Source organism: Phyllostomus discolor, chromosome 8 (assembly GCF_004126475.2).
Source record: "Phyllostomus discolor isolate MPI-MPIP mPhyDis1 chromosome 8, mPhyDis1.pri.v3, whole genome shotgun sequence".
Classification (NCBI taxonomy): Eukaryota; Metazoa; Chordata; class Mammalia; order Chiroptera; family Phyllostomidae; genus Phyllostomus; species Phyllostomus discolor.
Genome location: NC_040910.2, coordinates 77983735 through 77999034, shown reverse-complemented (window position 1 = coordinate 77999034; position 15300 = coordinate 77983735). Strand labels below are relative to the sequence as shown.

General features: G+C 49.9%; 1 protein-coding gene across 1 annotated transcript in view; it reads right to left on the bottom strand.

The window, feature by feature from the left end:
- Positions 1-5812, bottom strand: part of SLC6A4 (solute carrier family 6 member 4) — a 44423-nt gene extending 38611 nt beyond the window's left edge. Inside the window, exon 1 of the mRNA XM_028522037.2 lies at positions 5578-5812. The gene's annotated coding sequence lies outside the window, so the exon portion shown is untranslated. The remainder of the gene's footprint in view (positions 1-5577) is intronic.
- Positions 5813-15300: the final 9488 nt, after the last annotated feature.

Sequence of the window (15300 nt, the reverse complement as noted above, 5' to 3'; positions counted from 1 at the left end):
TGACGGTTGCCAGAGGGGAGGGGAGTAAGGGGGGTGGGCAAAAAAGGTGAAGGGATAAAGAAGTATAAATTCGCAGTTACAGAATAGCCATGAGGATGTAAAGTACAGCATAGGGAATAGACTAGCCAAAGAACATATATGTGTGATCATGGACATGGACCACAGCGTGGGGATTGGCTGAGGGAGTTGGGGTGGTTTGGGTGGAGGGGAACAAAGGTAGAAAAATTGGGACAACTGTAATAGTATAACCATAAAATATAACTTAAAAAAGAGCTTTAGAAGTTGATGACACAAATTCCTTATTACACTTAACTTCACAACTTAACTTTGCAAAAAACCAAACTGCTTTCACTCTGCCGCCGTCATACGTTTCACTGTGGACTAGTGGGGAGGAGACCTGGGAAACTCCCACAGTGATGTGTTAGAGTAAGCAGGGTTAGGAGGGTCACTTACACCTTCTCAACACTCCTTTATTGTTGTTATAGTGCAATTTATGCAACAAATAAAAATCGACATTAAAAAACATAGGAGCATTTCCAAACACAGATTTTCTTGTCGTTACTATAGGTATATTACTAAGAGACTTTCGTGTGAAACAAACAGGATTAGACTTACAAAGGCAGCCAAGACGGGGAGAGGAGGGAGGAGGCAGGAGAGAGAAGAAAACCAGCCCCGGGGAAAGTGTGTTATGAAATAAGGGTGGAATTACTTGTGGCAGCTGAGCAAGGCGAGAGAGAGAGAAGAGGGATTTGAAAGGGATTTGAGGAGCAATTAAATAAAACCCGAGGGGTGAGCAGGAGAGGAGAAGGGGAATGGGGTCCGCTTCTCTGGGCAGGAGGGCAAAGTTGGGGGAGAGACAGGGGCAGGCAGCAGAGCAGACGGGGCGATGGAGGCCACCTGAGGTCACCGCTGCGGCCGCAAGATGTCTGTGATTTAGGTGGTGTTGCTTGAACTGCGGGTGCCTAGACTCTTAGGTCAAGAAGTTCTGAAATGTGCTTCACAAGGAGTGGCCCACGCAGTTTGGGGACATTCATGAAAAAGCAGTTCATCATGACCCAGTAGCAATCCAGGTGTCAGATACACCGGAATAAGGGCAAGAGATGGTTCCCAATCCCTAGGAGTTTCTAGTCTCAAAGAGTAATCCTCGAAGCTAAAAAGAGTATCACTGAAATAGTGAGGGAAATTTGAATGTGGCCTGTGTAGCCAATAATATACTTTATCAAAGTTAACTTTCCCAAATGTGATAATAATGCAGCTTGGTTATTAGGAAAACACCCTTGTTCTTAGCAGATACAGGCCAAAGTATTTAGGGAGAAGTACTTGGATGTCTGCAAATTCTCCAAGGTTCAACCCCCAAATTACATATATATGTAAATTGTATAATTATTACATTATGTCATGTAATATACACGGTGTATCGGATAATGTATATATCACACATGCAAAACTTAGATATGTGTAGAATTAGAGAGAGACTGCGTGCACAGATGTGACAAAATGATAACAATTGGTGAATTTGGGTAATGGGTCACTGGACCATTTCTCTGCCTTTTCAGTTGAAATTTTTCAAAATTAAAAACTGGGGGGAGAAAAATAATCCTAGCCCTCAGAGGAGCTGGGAAACCTCCAGGGGTCAAACCTCCGACTGGCTGCCTGGGGAGTGCCCAGAATAGCCCAGAGTAGCCTATCTCCTCTCTGCCCCCAGGCCCTTCCCTCCCCTTTCCTCCCTGCCCCATCTCTTTTCCTCTGAGACAAGGGAAAGAGCCGACTAACTAGATTAGCATTTAAAAACAACACACCCAGGGAAGAAAAAAAAGAATGTCGTGCAGAAGACTCAGGTTCCAGGCTTGGCTGAGTCCTCCCCGGCTGTGGGCTGTGGGCTGTGGGCGAGCTGGAGTCGGCCACGGAGGACTCGGAGCAGACCCCTCCTTGGCCCTTGCAGCTCTGCCCCTCCCTCCCCTGAGGGAGCTTCTTAGAGCAAAAGACTCCCTTTATTCTGTTTTCAATCAGTAGCTCAGTAACAAAGGAAATAGAATGTTCTTTTTTTCTTGAATATGCCCAGAAAGACGACATAAAAACACAAGAGGGGAAAGCCCCACTAACTTGCTCCCTCCTGCCGAGCCCACCACCAGCCTCCAGCTCTGGCTTCTCCCAGAGCGCGCAGTGGGCTCTCTCAGCTCTGCCACTGACCTCGTCCCCAACCCCTTCTCACCTCTTCCCTCCCTATGTCAAAGGTTGACGAGGTGGGGGGGGGGGTGAAGAAACGAAGAAGAACTGTGCCTCAGGGTCCCAGGAGACCTTTCCCATGCCATCTGCCACTGAGCTGGCCCTGGGACGTCACCTCTATGTCTCCCTGTTGCTGGGGTCCATCTCTCACTCTGCAGCCCAGAGGTTTCTGGGGTTAATAAGGGGCTCTCTGGTTGTGGCTTTTTAAAAGCCTACAGTTTAAAGAGCTACTAACAAGTACCTGTCCTTGGTCCAGGGTTGGGGTGACGGTGAGGAGGCTGCTGCCAGCTTCCAGCCTCCAGCCAGGGGAGCCAAAGGAAAGAAGAAAATGAGGCAGTCAGACCTGCCTTATCTCAACTCTAGACACGGGGCTGGGAAAACACTTGGGTTTAACAACATGCTGTTGACATTCAGTAAATGAGCATTCATCTTCCCAGTCAGGGAGAAGGAACAAAGGTCAGGCTGGAGGCAATGCCCCCTTCATAGCAGCGCAACTCAGAGACCGTTTCTGAAGGAGGACCCATCAGAGTGATGAGCTCTGCCTGGAAATAAGGGGTCTGTGTCAGCCAAAAGTGGGTCTTGGTGGCTGGTGTGACTCAGTGGATTGAGTGCCTGACCGAACCAAAGGGTCGTTGGTTCGATTCTCCGTCAGGGCACATGCCTGGGTTGCAGACCAGGTCCCCAGTAGAGGGCGTGTGGGAGGCGACCACACATTGATGATTCTCTACCTCTATTTTTCCCTCCTTTCCCCTCTCTTTAAAAATAAGTAAGTCCTTTAAAAAATAAGGAAAGAAAAGTTGCTCACCCTTCTGCCCAGAGAAAATCCTTCCTGTCAAGTTTCTTTTAAAGTCTATTTCCATCTGTTTTCCACCTGGGGCCCCCCCAGAAAGATGACAGTATGCCCTCCTTAGGGTGCTGTTTTGTCCAGTTAAACACAGAAACTGACAAGTTCCCTTGGTCCAGGGTTGGGGTGGCAGCGCCTGGACCCTCAGGAGCATCTCCGTCAGCATCACGTGCCCCAGGCACGAGAAACAGGGCCTTTGACTGCACAGCCCAGCCTGGTCTGTGGGCAAGCCTCAGGGCAGTGTGGCTCCCTGGCAACAGCCCAGTGACCTGGAAAGAAAATCACACAGCCCACATCTGCCCCAGCTGGAGGCCATTTCCACTGCACCACACCCGGGCATCTGGCAAAGGGGACTGAGGGAGTCAGGGTAGTTGGGCCTGTTGGCTGGACGTGATAGAGGTGCACAATTTGACTTACATGTGTCAGAGTGTGCAAAGCCTCCGCCTTAGAGTGAAACCCAAGAGGCCCCCAGAGGACCCTGATTTGATGGCAACGTCTGGGTAGAGAGTCCTGGCCCTCAGGCGTTTTGCCCCATAATTTCAACTTGTATTTGCTTACAGCAGAAAGGTTAGGGTCCCGGTCACAGAATGAGTCCGGGGACTTGGACGCCGCCCAGTTATGCAGGACCCTTGCTCCCCCTCGCTTAGAACCGAGGCCCAAGAGACCCAGAGGAGCTGCTCTGTGACCCAGAATTACAAAGCTATGAGGTGATTTCGTAAAGTGACAGAAAAATTACTGCATGTCCCCTTTGGTTATCTAGGCACCTTTATTTAAAAAGCCAAGTCGTGACTAGTCGTCCTGTTGTCGTGACTATATCCTGTTGATTCATTAAGCTTAATTCAAATTAAACTTCTTCAGACAGCCCTGCCCCTGTTCTCTCAAGTGGTGCCATTCCACAAGTATAAAGAAGGAACTGACACTTACTGGCTTCACTTCTGGAATTGCCTGCGTTTCCCTCTGGGGAGGTCACCCACGGTGTTTTTGTAAGCCTGATGGAAGAGACAACCCGCTCCGGCCAGGCACCCATTCCACTGCCATCTCACCCACAGGTGAGACTCTCTGACATGCCTCTCGGACTTTCATCAAAACACTGGGACAACTCAAAATCCCTCAGAGAGGAACTTCTGAGGTTTTTGTTCATTTCATTTAAATTTCAACGTATTCCACCGCTACTCCCACCCCACCACCCACCCCTTGTATATGTATTTCTTAAGCAAGGAGATTGAAAAAAAATGAGTTTGAATATCTGTGCTGCTATTACATTTCTGAAATGTCCTAGATCGATCACCAGGGTTCGGAGGGGACTTTTGATGAATTGTGAAGCAGTCTCAATCTGATCTCATTCAGGTTCAGTGAAAAACAGAAAAATCCATGCCCCAAAAGGCTTGTTCAATTTGCACACGCCTGGAAGAACCTGACTCTACCCCAGTCTTGAACCTTTGGCAGCAGTGGCTCCGCACAAAAGAAAGTGGTGGGAGGGAAAATAAAGCTGTGTGTTTCCCTCTACTCCTAGAAACCCAAACACGGACACCGCCCATCGTGCCCCTCCGCTTCATGAAACACATGTCCCAGTGTTGCTTTCTTAGGCACTTGCCCCTGTAACTGAAGGCAAAACACGTTGAGGATTTGCTCTCATCTTACTCTGATGAAAGCTAGCAGGCTCATAAATAACCCATTGACCTAGTTCATTTTATTCTGGACCAAACTGACCATAAAAATACACACACACAAGCCTTTGTTATGTCTGACTTAGAAATCCTACCCTTCTCAAATTCTTTAAAACCACAACTGAAAAAGAAATTTATTCCGCAAAAGACCCCGTGCAAAAGGTGATGTGACCCTTAGTGTTCTTCAGCTCCAAAGAGCGTTTTCCAAAACAAATTTGAACGTACACATTTTTCACGCAGCTGACGGTCGCACACTCCGGCCGCAAGAAAGAGCTGGCTGGAGCCCGAGTTCCGCGGAAATTCTGAATGGCCGGTAAGATGTCTGAGCGCGCAGCAGCTCTGCCAGTGAAAACAACCCAAGCGCGCGGAGTCTCGTCCCACTTAAGTGCCATTCAGAGATTTCTCTAGTTAGGCTTTTTTGTGAACCCGAACTCTCCCTGCAGAAATGCCTTTGCACAAAGCCACCGGCACGCGACGGCAGTAAGTCAAGATCAAACGTAAGCTACGGGGTGAGACTAAAGCAACTTTTCCCTAAGCGCAGGACAGCGCTTTGCCTGAGACCGTCTTTGCAGGGTCTTCCTCTCGCGCTCAGCGCACCACAAAGCCCGTGGGCGCGGCAGACAAAGGAGCCCTTCGGAGCCCGCTCGTCCAGTCCGCGGTCAGCTTTCCCTCCGGGCGGCCGGACTCGCGTCCACTCGCGTTCTTCCCGGGAGGGCGGCCGCGGATCCGGGCGCCCACCGCTCAGGCGCACAGACGCCCTCGCCGGTGCCCGCCGCGGCAGACAGGGGGCAAGTTCTGGAAGGAAGTGTGTGTTAGAAGCAAGGAGGAAAGCGGACCCACCTGCCGGGAGTCCGTGGGGAGGCTGGTCCCGGGGCTCACCGAGGCGGGCGACCCTCGCGCCCTCGAGGCACCGGGGGCGACTGCTGCCTGTGCGGGAGCTGCGCCCAAGCGGCCGTATTTGTACTCTCGGCCCCTCACATGGTCTGATCTCTAGATATCCGCCACCAAAGAGCTCTTCAAGAATTTTTGCGTCATTTTGAGCCGCACAAACTTCACGTTTCCCCACGGCCGCGTCTCGGCGTTCCTCCTGGGGTGGGGGAACCTCCTGGGAGCGCTCGCTGGGGGAGGGGGCTTCAGGGCGGAGGTAAGTGGAAAAGGGAAGCGGAGGCGGGGCTGGGGAGGTGAAGGACCCCTCCCTACACACACACACACACACACTCTCTCTCTCACTCACTCCCTAGGAGAGATGGTGCTCTAAGAAGAGAGAACCCCTGGGGCGGTGAGGGGCTGGCAGCAGGCCAAGTAGAGCCAAGAACCCCAACTTTCCAGCTCTTGAACCTTGCAGTGGCGGGGTGCTGCTCCACGGCTGACAGGTATTGTTCCACCCCTACCAATTTCTGCGCCGCGTCACTTCCTCAGAGCGATTGGTCTTGACCGCTGACACCCCACTACCCCCTTCCGAAAGAAACCTGCCCTATTTTTCTTCCTAGGACTTAACAGCACCTGGCACTCCCTGAGCGAGTCCGGCTCCACAGCTGCGGCCTGAGCCCAGCCAGAGGGGCCTTGTTTAACTCCCCGCCATCCTTAGTGCCTCCAACAGTGCTCCGGGGTGCACGGCCCAGAGGTTGCCAGTAAATACTTGCCGAATGAATGAATGAATGAATGAATGATTTCCCACTTTGTGAACCAGCCACAGTTCAAAGCAGTCAAGAACAGATATACAAGGTGGGGCAAAAGTAGATTTACAATTGTTCGGAGGGAAAAAATTCAATGATTACTAAATAATACAAGAATAAACTATGTTTCCTGTACTTACAATTGTAAGCTTACTTTTGCCCCGCCCTGTATGGATGGTGAGCTGCAAAAACCTTCATGTTTATGGCGTCGTGCGAGTGGATGAGTTACCACAGTATTTTAAATATCCAAAGGGGTCCAACAGGAGCCTATTGCTTTGAACCATGTGAATGAATTACTTTGATAAATTTTTTAAAAACTTAAGTTTAAAAAGGAAATTCACATTACATTATCTTTTCAGTAATTTTCTTTTTTACATTTGAAAAGAACGGGAGCAGTGCTCGCTTTGGGACAGCTCTGGAGCGGCGATGAGCACCCACCTGTCCCCAGAGGAGGCAGGGACCTAGCAAAGCAGAAGACAGAGAGGAAACAGCAATGACGAATTTGCAGTCAGTCCCCTTGCACTTGGAGGTTCGCAGCCCAGAGAGCTGAACTCGCACCCCAGCTGAGCTGAGCAGCCGTCTGAGAAGGCAAGGTTGGAAGTACTCTGTCCCCCGTGTAGGCCGGCTCCCCAACCTGGGAGGGATCAGTGTGAGGTTTTGGTGCCACCTAGACATAAGGGCGGTGATTGCAAGGGGAGAGAACGCAGGCTCCTCTGGCGAGCCAGCTGGTGAATGAAGCCAAAGCCAGGCTGGAGGCTCCTGGGCAAGCTTGGGAACTTCTGGCTAAGTCCTGGCGTAGCAGGGCCCACAGCAGGAGACTCCTCCTTTCAGATGAACACAGGCTGCCGCATCCCAGCTTCCACGTGGCCTTGTAACGAGTGTGTAAGTGCCGTCTAAAAACAGGCTACTCAAAAGTAAGGTGTGGTTCCGTGCGGGGCCACCAAAGGGAGGAGGGGGCACCAAAGGGAGGAAGGGGCACTGGGAGGGGGGCCAGAGGCTGTGGGAGGCAACTGGGCGACTTCAGTCTTTGTTAAGGCTCTTGTCTCCATGCAGTCTGTTCTCCATGCTGGCTCAACATGACTTTTTAGCAGCATTCCACAGTCTCACGAACTGTTGACTCCCCCATTCCTGGTCTTCTTTCTAGGTCCTAGTACTTATTCCTGCCCAGCCACCCCACGCCCCTCTTGGAACCACTTTCTTCAGTGCGGGTGCTTGGAGGAGGGAAGTCCCACGAATCCGATCAAATCCCAGCTCTGAGCCAGTACTGTCTGTGTGGCGTTGTTCCCGCGTGATGTGAGGTCCTTAATCTCAGCCTGTATGGCCTTCGGGTCCCTTTTCTGTAAAATAGGCTTTGTAAAAATGGGGGCAGCACCCACAGGGCTGGAGTGATGGGGTTGACGGCGGCAGTAACACCAAGAGGCCTCTTCTCCCTGGTGAGACTTCCCACCTAACCTCTCTCCTTGGCCTGGGAGCACGCCAAGCCAGTCTTCTGCCCTCTTGCTCCCAGGCTGAGAGGCGTGGTCAGAAAACGACATCAGGATTGCAGAGACCGGACCTTTGCCTGATTCCTCACTGCCTCCGTTGCACAGTTCACACAAAATTGTCCCAGATGGTCCATCCTCTCTTTACTCTTCTGCTTTCTCTCCCTCTTGTCTCTGAGGGTGCCACCCACCGACACCACTTAGCCTCAGCTGCCCCACCTTCACCTCAGCAGTCGGGCCTCTCTCCTCCCTCAAGCCAGCCCTCCCCTGTCTCACTTCCTCTGTGCATCGCCCAACCACCCTGTCATTCTCCAGCTCCCTGACCCCTTTTCTGGCAAAGGTCCTCAGTCTAGTGCCTGTTTTCACTGCCTGTCGAGCTCCACTCGACTGCCCATCCTCACCACCAAATCAGGGTGAGTGGACAGATGTCATCACCTACTGCCCACAAAGGCAGTTCTTCCCAGCCATCCACCTCCTCCATAGCTCCTTCCTGACCTGAGCACCTACTCTGTGCCAGGCACCGAGGAAACCTGCTGCTGGCAGGAGCCAGGAGAGGGGCAGTGTTGCACGTGGGAGGCAGAGGCACGCAGAAGGGTGTGCTCAGGGAAGGGGCCAATGGTTTGATCCACCTGGATGAGAGAGGGTGGGGGTGGAGCTGTGGTTGGAGGCAGGAGGGTGCCTTAGACGTGAGTACAGTTGTGAGGTGGAACCACCAGCACAAAAGGGGAGAGATGGAAGTCAGGAACCAGAATACGGCCTTGAAGCTCACTGACTGGCTGGTGGGTTGGGGAGGTGGTAGAGCTAGCTGTCGAAGATGCCGTGAACCTGGGTAACTGGGCAAAGAGACACACCAGGAGATCATAGCTCAGCAAGTATGTCTCTTTGCTGCACTAATTCTTGCCCAGAAGTAGCAGGGCCTCAGCTTGCTACGAGGCTGCAAATAGTCTTTGGCTTTGAGAGATGAAGAGCAATTTAATGCTTATATCCCCACCCCTCACATCCACCCTCTCCCCCTCCCCACACACAAACACCACCACCAAGAAGACCCACTTCCTGGGTGTCCCAAGGCCCAGCACCGTTCGCCTGCAGAGCCAGGCCAGGACTAGCTGCCTGTGTCTGAGCCCCTCCCTCCAGAGCCCTGGTCCCCTCTGTCCTCTGCTCTGTTTACACACTAGTGCAAGGTGAGGCCACCCCAACCCTGTGGGCTTTTCCTCAGCATTCCCAGTCCATAGAGTGTCTTCCTGCTCCATTCCTTCCAGGCACTCCCCTGCCTTGTGTGGGAGGTGACAAACTCTTGGTGACTTCATTCATGCTCATCCACGCACGGAGCATGGCACCTCCAGGGCAGGGTTTGCTGCCACTGGGAGCCCTGGGCTTGTCCCCAGGGAGGTCCTCGTGGGAGCCTCCATGTGGCAGGCCATCTCTGAGCCACATGGCACAAGGCACAGAAGTGGGAGGGAGAGCCCTTTCAGGGTGCCAGGAGGGGGACATGCTCAGGGTAGGGAGAGAAGGGGGAGGTTGGGTCAGGCTCAGCTCTGAGAGCACAGAAAACATCTGGACATAGACCAGCTATGTCTTTGGTCACCTTCTTTCCCATTCTTTCTGATCCTACTGCCTTTGCTAAGCAAACCTGTCCCCCCGGATTGTATAGGTATTGTGAGTACCCCAGGCTCTATCTGTAATATCTGTGAACCAGCATTTTTAAATTTTTACTTCCTTCCTACAGGAGTTCTTCCCTGAACTGTAAATACCCTTAGCTGGGCCACGTCCTGAAGGACAGCCATGTGCATTTTCTGCCTCGGCAGAGAAAGGGAAGCCAGAAGAAGCACAGAGCAGCAGGAAGGGCCCCCACAGCCCTGAGTACACCCAGTTCTGTTGTGGCCCCTTGGCATCTCCCAAATGCCCGCCTCCCACATGAGGCTCTGACTTCCCAGGGGACAGGGCTCTGCCTCTCTCCCTGTCTCAACACCTGTCACTGTGCCAGCACACGGCAGGCCCCGAAAACATACATGTCAGCAATAAATGGCTGAGGAAATGCCTTTTACTCTTAACAAGACTCAGTGCCATAAAAGCCAGGGCTCTGTGGACTGGCAGGCAAATCGTGGCCTACCCAACAATGGAATACCACACAGCTGTGAAAAAGAGTGAGGCAGTGTTATCTGGGCTGATTTGGGGAGATTCGCAAGATTTATTGTCAGTGGAGAAAAAAGAAAAGCACAGAACAAGCTTTACTCCAATTTTCAGGGGGCAGGGAGAGAGACAGACTGCTGTGTGTACTGCAGTCTCTCTAGGTGTGCAGAAGACACTGGGAATAGTCAGAGCCTTGGAGGGAAAGGATGTGAGTGGTGGAGGGAGCCCGCTTTTTCATCATATACCCTTCTCTGCGCCTTATATATCTACCATGAGTAGGTGATAATTTTATAAAACTTTTTCAGAAGCAGTATTTTTTTAAAGTTACAAAAGCAAAACCAAAATGGGCACAGGAAGACACTCTAGGGGGCCCCAAGCAGATTGTAAAGCAGGGGGTTGCTCTGAAGTTCTCAGGGGCACAGAGCAGGCACCTTTCCTTCCCACACGGGGCCAAGTCACTCAGCACCGTCGTGAAAAGATGTTTTACCTTGGAGAAGAAGGGAAATATTCTCTCTCATTGACTAGCAAGGGTGCTGTGAACCGAGAGGCGAAGTCCAGGGCTTGTTCAGAGCCTGATCAAGAGGGAAAATTATTTTCCGAACACGAGGCCCCTGCTTCCAGCTGTTGAAGTCAGCCCTCTACCCCCGCAGCCCTGCTGCCAGTGTTGTTTGGCGTGCTTGACTGTAGCAAGCTCACTTCTGCGCTCTTCCCCGCCCCCGCCCCCCAGGAACTTCCAGATAACTTCATGCCTCTGCAAATGGGGAGGTTTTCCCGTAGTCTGCTTTTGGTGAGCTGATGACCCGCATCTTTGACATTTGTGAACCTGACTAGTCTTTGACATTTGTGGTCGCTGTGGTTAGAAGTCAGTTTACAACCAGTCAGCACTCCTTGTCCTTCTCCGACTTCAAGCCCTTTCGTAACTATCGCGGCACTTACTAGCACGCCTTACTCATCGCAAATCACCTTGTTTTTCAACTGGCTCGAGTATGTACATCTTATTTTCCCAACTAAATGGTAAGCTTCTGGAGAGCAGGGAATTATTTTCACCCTTGATACTGGTACGATACTGGGCATGTTGGAGGAGCTCTGTGCGAGCAGGGTATTAATAAAATCTACCATTTTTTGAGTATCTATGAGGTACATTACTGCATTCTCTTCTGCACTTTTTCTACCATATGGGTAATAAGCAGTATAAATGCTTTGGCTGTATTTTGCTGTAAATGTTAATAAAAATAAATGATACATTTCCTCTTTTTCAAGCTGTGAGTTCTCAAGTTTAATACATTTAAGTATGGTTTTTAGTATGAGTGGCACGGAGACCGAGCCCAGAGAGGCTCAGCGACTTGTCCCCGCCGAACCAAGCTCCGAGCGGCACAGCTGGCCTGTCTGCCTGAGCCCGAAGGCCCTGGGCTTCCTGTGGTGCTGGGCCGGTTTGAAACAAGAAAGGTGCACGCAGTGAGAAACGGGACAAACCTCCGTGGTTTCCCCTCCCTCTTCGACTCCCCCAGTGCCGGTGACCTTGACGAAATCTAGACCTTGCTGCTGAGCATTGAAATAAGGTCACGGGGGCTTTGTCCTGGTTCCGCTCATCCCTGCTGAGCAAGGTATGGGAAAGCCGACTTTGAATCTATGTATAAACTTTTCATTGAGAATAGCTGTCAGAATATAGGGCATTTGCAGTCGCTCAGCCAACTGTATTTACCATTTATGTGCGAATAAAGTGGTGAGCCAGATAAAACCCCTGCCACTGAGGAGCAGATGGGGAGCATCGACTTCGGGGAAAATACACATAAACATATAAATAAAGAAGATAACTTCAGAAGGTGATAGTCACTGCCCTGGTGGGTGTGGCTCAGCGGGCTGGGTGTCGTCCAGCGAAGTGAAAGCTCGAGGTTTTAACCCCCCACTCAGGGCACGTACCTGGGCTGTCTGTGGGCCAGGTCCCTGTTTGGGGGCAGGTGAGAGGCAGCCAGTGGCACATCGGTGTTTGTTCCCTCTTTTTCTTCCTCCCTTCCCCTTACTCTAAAAAACAAATAAATAAAATCTTTTTCAAAAAGTGATAAACCAAAAAAAGTGAAAAAAAAAAAAAGACCCGGGCTGGTACAGAGAGTGAGTGACAGGTGTGGAGGTGGGAGAGCCACCAGGAAAGATGGCGGCTTCTTGGATAAGGTGATTAAGACAGCCCCTACGGTCCAGCCAGGACCCAAATTATGAGGAGCCAGCCAAGCAAAGCCCTGAGGGGAGAGCTTCCGGGAGCGGGGACCGCAAGGAGGCAGGGGTACGCTTGGTGTGTCTGAGGGACAAGCTGGTTGGCTGGCTGGCGCAGAGTGGACAGGAAGGTAAGTGAGGAAGCTGAGCGTGGAGAAGTGGGTGGGGGCCCCCAGGGGAGGAGGCTGTGTGCTCCGGTCACCAAATGTGTCCCAGTGCAACGTAAAAGACTTCCTGTCCGATTTGGAGAAGTGTTGACGAAGTAACCTTTGAGGTCCCAGCCACGTGAGAGCAGGGAGGCTGCAGTTGTAAGTCAATCACACTCTGGGACTTTGTACCATATGCCCACCCTGCCAGCTACCCTATCCTTCTGCACAGCAACTGATTATAAAAAAAAAAAAAACCAACCAAACAAACAAAAACAACCTGTCATGAGGTAGCCTGAGAGATGGCTTCAGAGCCCACTCCATCCACTTCAAGAGGAGCTACCACACTAGAGTTTTTCTACAGAAGAGAAAGAAAGTTGTATTCAAACTGCACCCAGAAAGATGAGTACAGAATTCCACCTTCACACACTCCTGTTCCCAAAGAGCAATCATTCATTCCCTCCCTCCCTTTCCCTTTGTGGGAAAGGTATAAAGGGCTTGGTGTTTGAAAGAGGAAATAAAACAACTCTGGCCTGACTCTGGTGCCAGTTTTCAATCAATTGTATCATAGACTCCAGGGAGGAGCAATCAGCTTCCTGTTTCTGAACAAGGTGTCCTAAATGGGAGAATGCTCATCTGGAGTCACTTAAAGGAAAATCCAACTTAACCAATGACTGTGGCCATAGCCAGGAATGATGCGCACCCGCACCACACACCTGGAGGGATGGGAGTTAAAAAGCGAGTGCCCTAGCCCTGCCAACAGCAAACTGGAATTAGGCAATTCTTTAAGGGCAAGCCAGAGCAACCACATCCTGAAGGCACGCCTCGTCATCAGGTTCCGTCATCAGGTTCCGGTGGCTTGGATGGGTAGTGTCAGCATGACTCTGCATGTCTCCAAAGGAGTCCTGGGGCTGGTGAGGACTTTCCAGAGGTCAGAGAGTTATTCCAAAGAGTTATAGGAGAAGACAGTTCACATCTTCCCATGTCTGAGCTCAGCCAGTCACCCAAATATTATTCTTTCAGTTCAGATCTCTGGTGAAAACTGCGACCATTTCCCTTTATCTTCAGGAGAGAAGACATACCCAGCATTTATTTTTGTTTCTCCCCATTGGATCCTAATTTTATTGGGGAAATAGCTTTTATTAAATATTTGGTTGTGAAGATTAGCTTTTTATATGTTTCACATTTGGTTTAGGACTTTCCCATCTATGTTTATGGGTGAGATGTGCATGTATTTTTTTCTGTTGCTATCCTTATGAGGGTCATACCAGCCTCACAAAATAACTCTTTATGCCGTAAAATAGCTCTTTGCATATTTCCTCTTGGGCTAATTGAGATTTCCCAGAGAAAACACCCAATCCTCTGGGCACTGGAGCTCTGGAAGTGCACTATGACAGAGAATGATCATAATGCAAATCCTCACCCTCAGCACGGTTTCTGCCCTCCAGACCATAAACTTTTCCCTCTCGAAAATAAATCTTGAGTTGGCTGCTGAGCAGCGGAGGGAGTAACCTGGCTGCACAAAGTTGGGAGGGGCTACAACAGACGTTTAACCCTTCAGTACCCTCCTTTCCCTCCCAGTTTCCAGAGTCAGGCTGCCTGGCGCTATCCTATCCGAGCTTTTTGGGGATTACTCACTGTAAACTGGTTTATCGCCGGCTCAGGATTCAACTTTTCCAGCTCTGCTAAATCTTTCAACACCTCTCCCCACTTTCCAGCTCCTGGCTTCTCCTCTCCTGTTCTTGCCCAGCTGTGCATTTATCCCCTAAACAAATCCTTTATTGTCACTTTTGACAAAGTTGAGTGTCTATTTTTCAGGTATCTGCATCTATAATTGTGTCCTTTCAAAGTTTTGTCTTTTTAAAAATCAGTCCTGCTAACGATCTGTTCATTTACTTCATTTTTTAAAAAAGACCCAACTGTGGCTTTGTTGATCCTGTTTCATTCCCACACACCTTTCTAATTACCTATTTTCTTTAAGTTCATTTTGCTGTTCTGAGTTCTTGAAACAGTTGCTTAGCTCAATTTTCAGTCTGTCTTACATTTAATAAATATAATAAAATTTACTATTTTAGCTGTCCCTCTCACTTTGATACATAGTATTTTTATTGTTCAGATTAAATTTTTAAAAAATGTTTACTGATTTTCAAGAGAAAGGAAGGAAATAGAAATATTGATGTGAGGTGGAAACATCAATTGGTTGCCTCCCATATGCACTCCAGCGGGGGACTGACCTCCCAAGCTACGCATGTGTCCTGACTGGGAACCTCCAGCCTTTTAGTGTGCGGGACAATGCTCCAACTGAGCTGCACTGGCCAGGGCTAAATTTTCTTTATAGTTTCTTCTTGGACCTATGAGTTAATTTCTGAACATATATAGGTCTTCGAGTTATCTTTTAGTTTTTGTTTCTAACTTAATTGCACTGTAGTTTGCACTGCATAAAAATCCCTGAAATTTGTTGAGATTCACTCTATTGCCCAGCATGTGGTCAATTTTGACAAAATGCCACATGTTCGAAAAGACTGCAGTTGTTAGACACGGTGTTCTACAGATATTCACTATACCCACACTGTTCAATGTAAAATCTTTTACATGCTCACCTTTTCAAACACATTTTGATTATGCTATTACAGTTGTTCCATTTTTTCTCCTATTTATCCCCCTCAGCCCTGTACCCCCCTTCCCACTATCATCCCCCCACCTTAGTTCATGTCCATGGGTTGTACATATAAGTTCTTTGGCTTCTCCATTTCCCATACTACTCTTAACCCACCCCCTGTCTATTTTGTACCTACCATTTATGCTTCTTTTTCCACCATTATCTCCCCCTGCCTCCCCAGTGATAACCCCCCATGTGATCTCCATTTCTGAGGTTCTGTTCCTGTTCTAGTTGTTTGCTTAGTTTTTTTTTTTAGTTTCAGT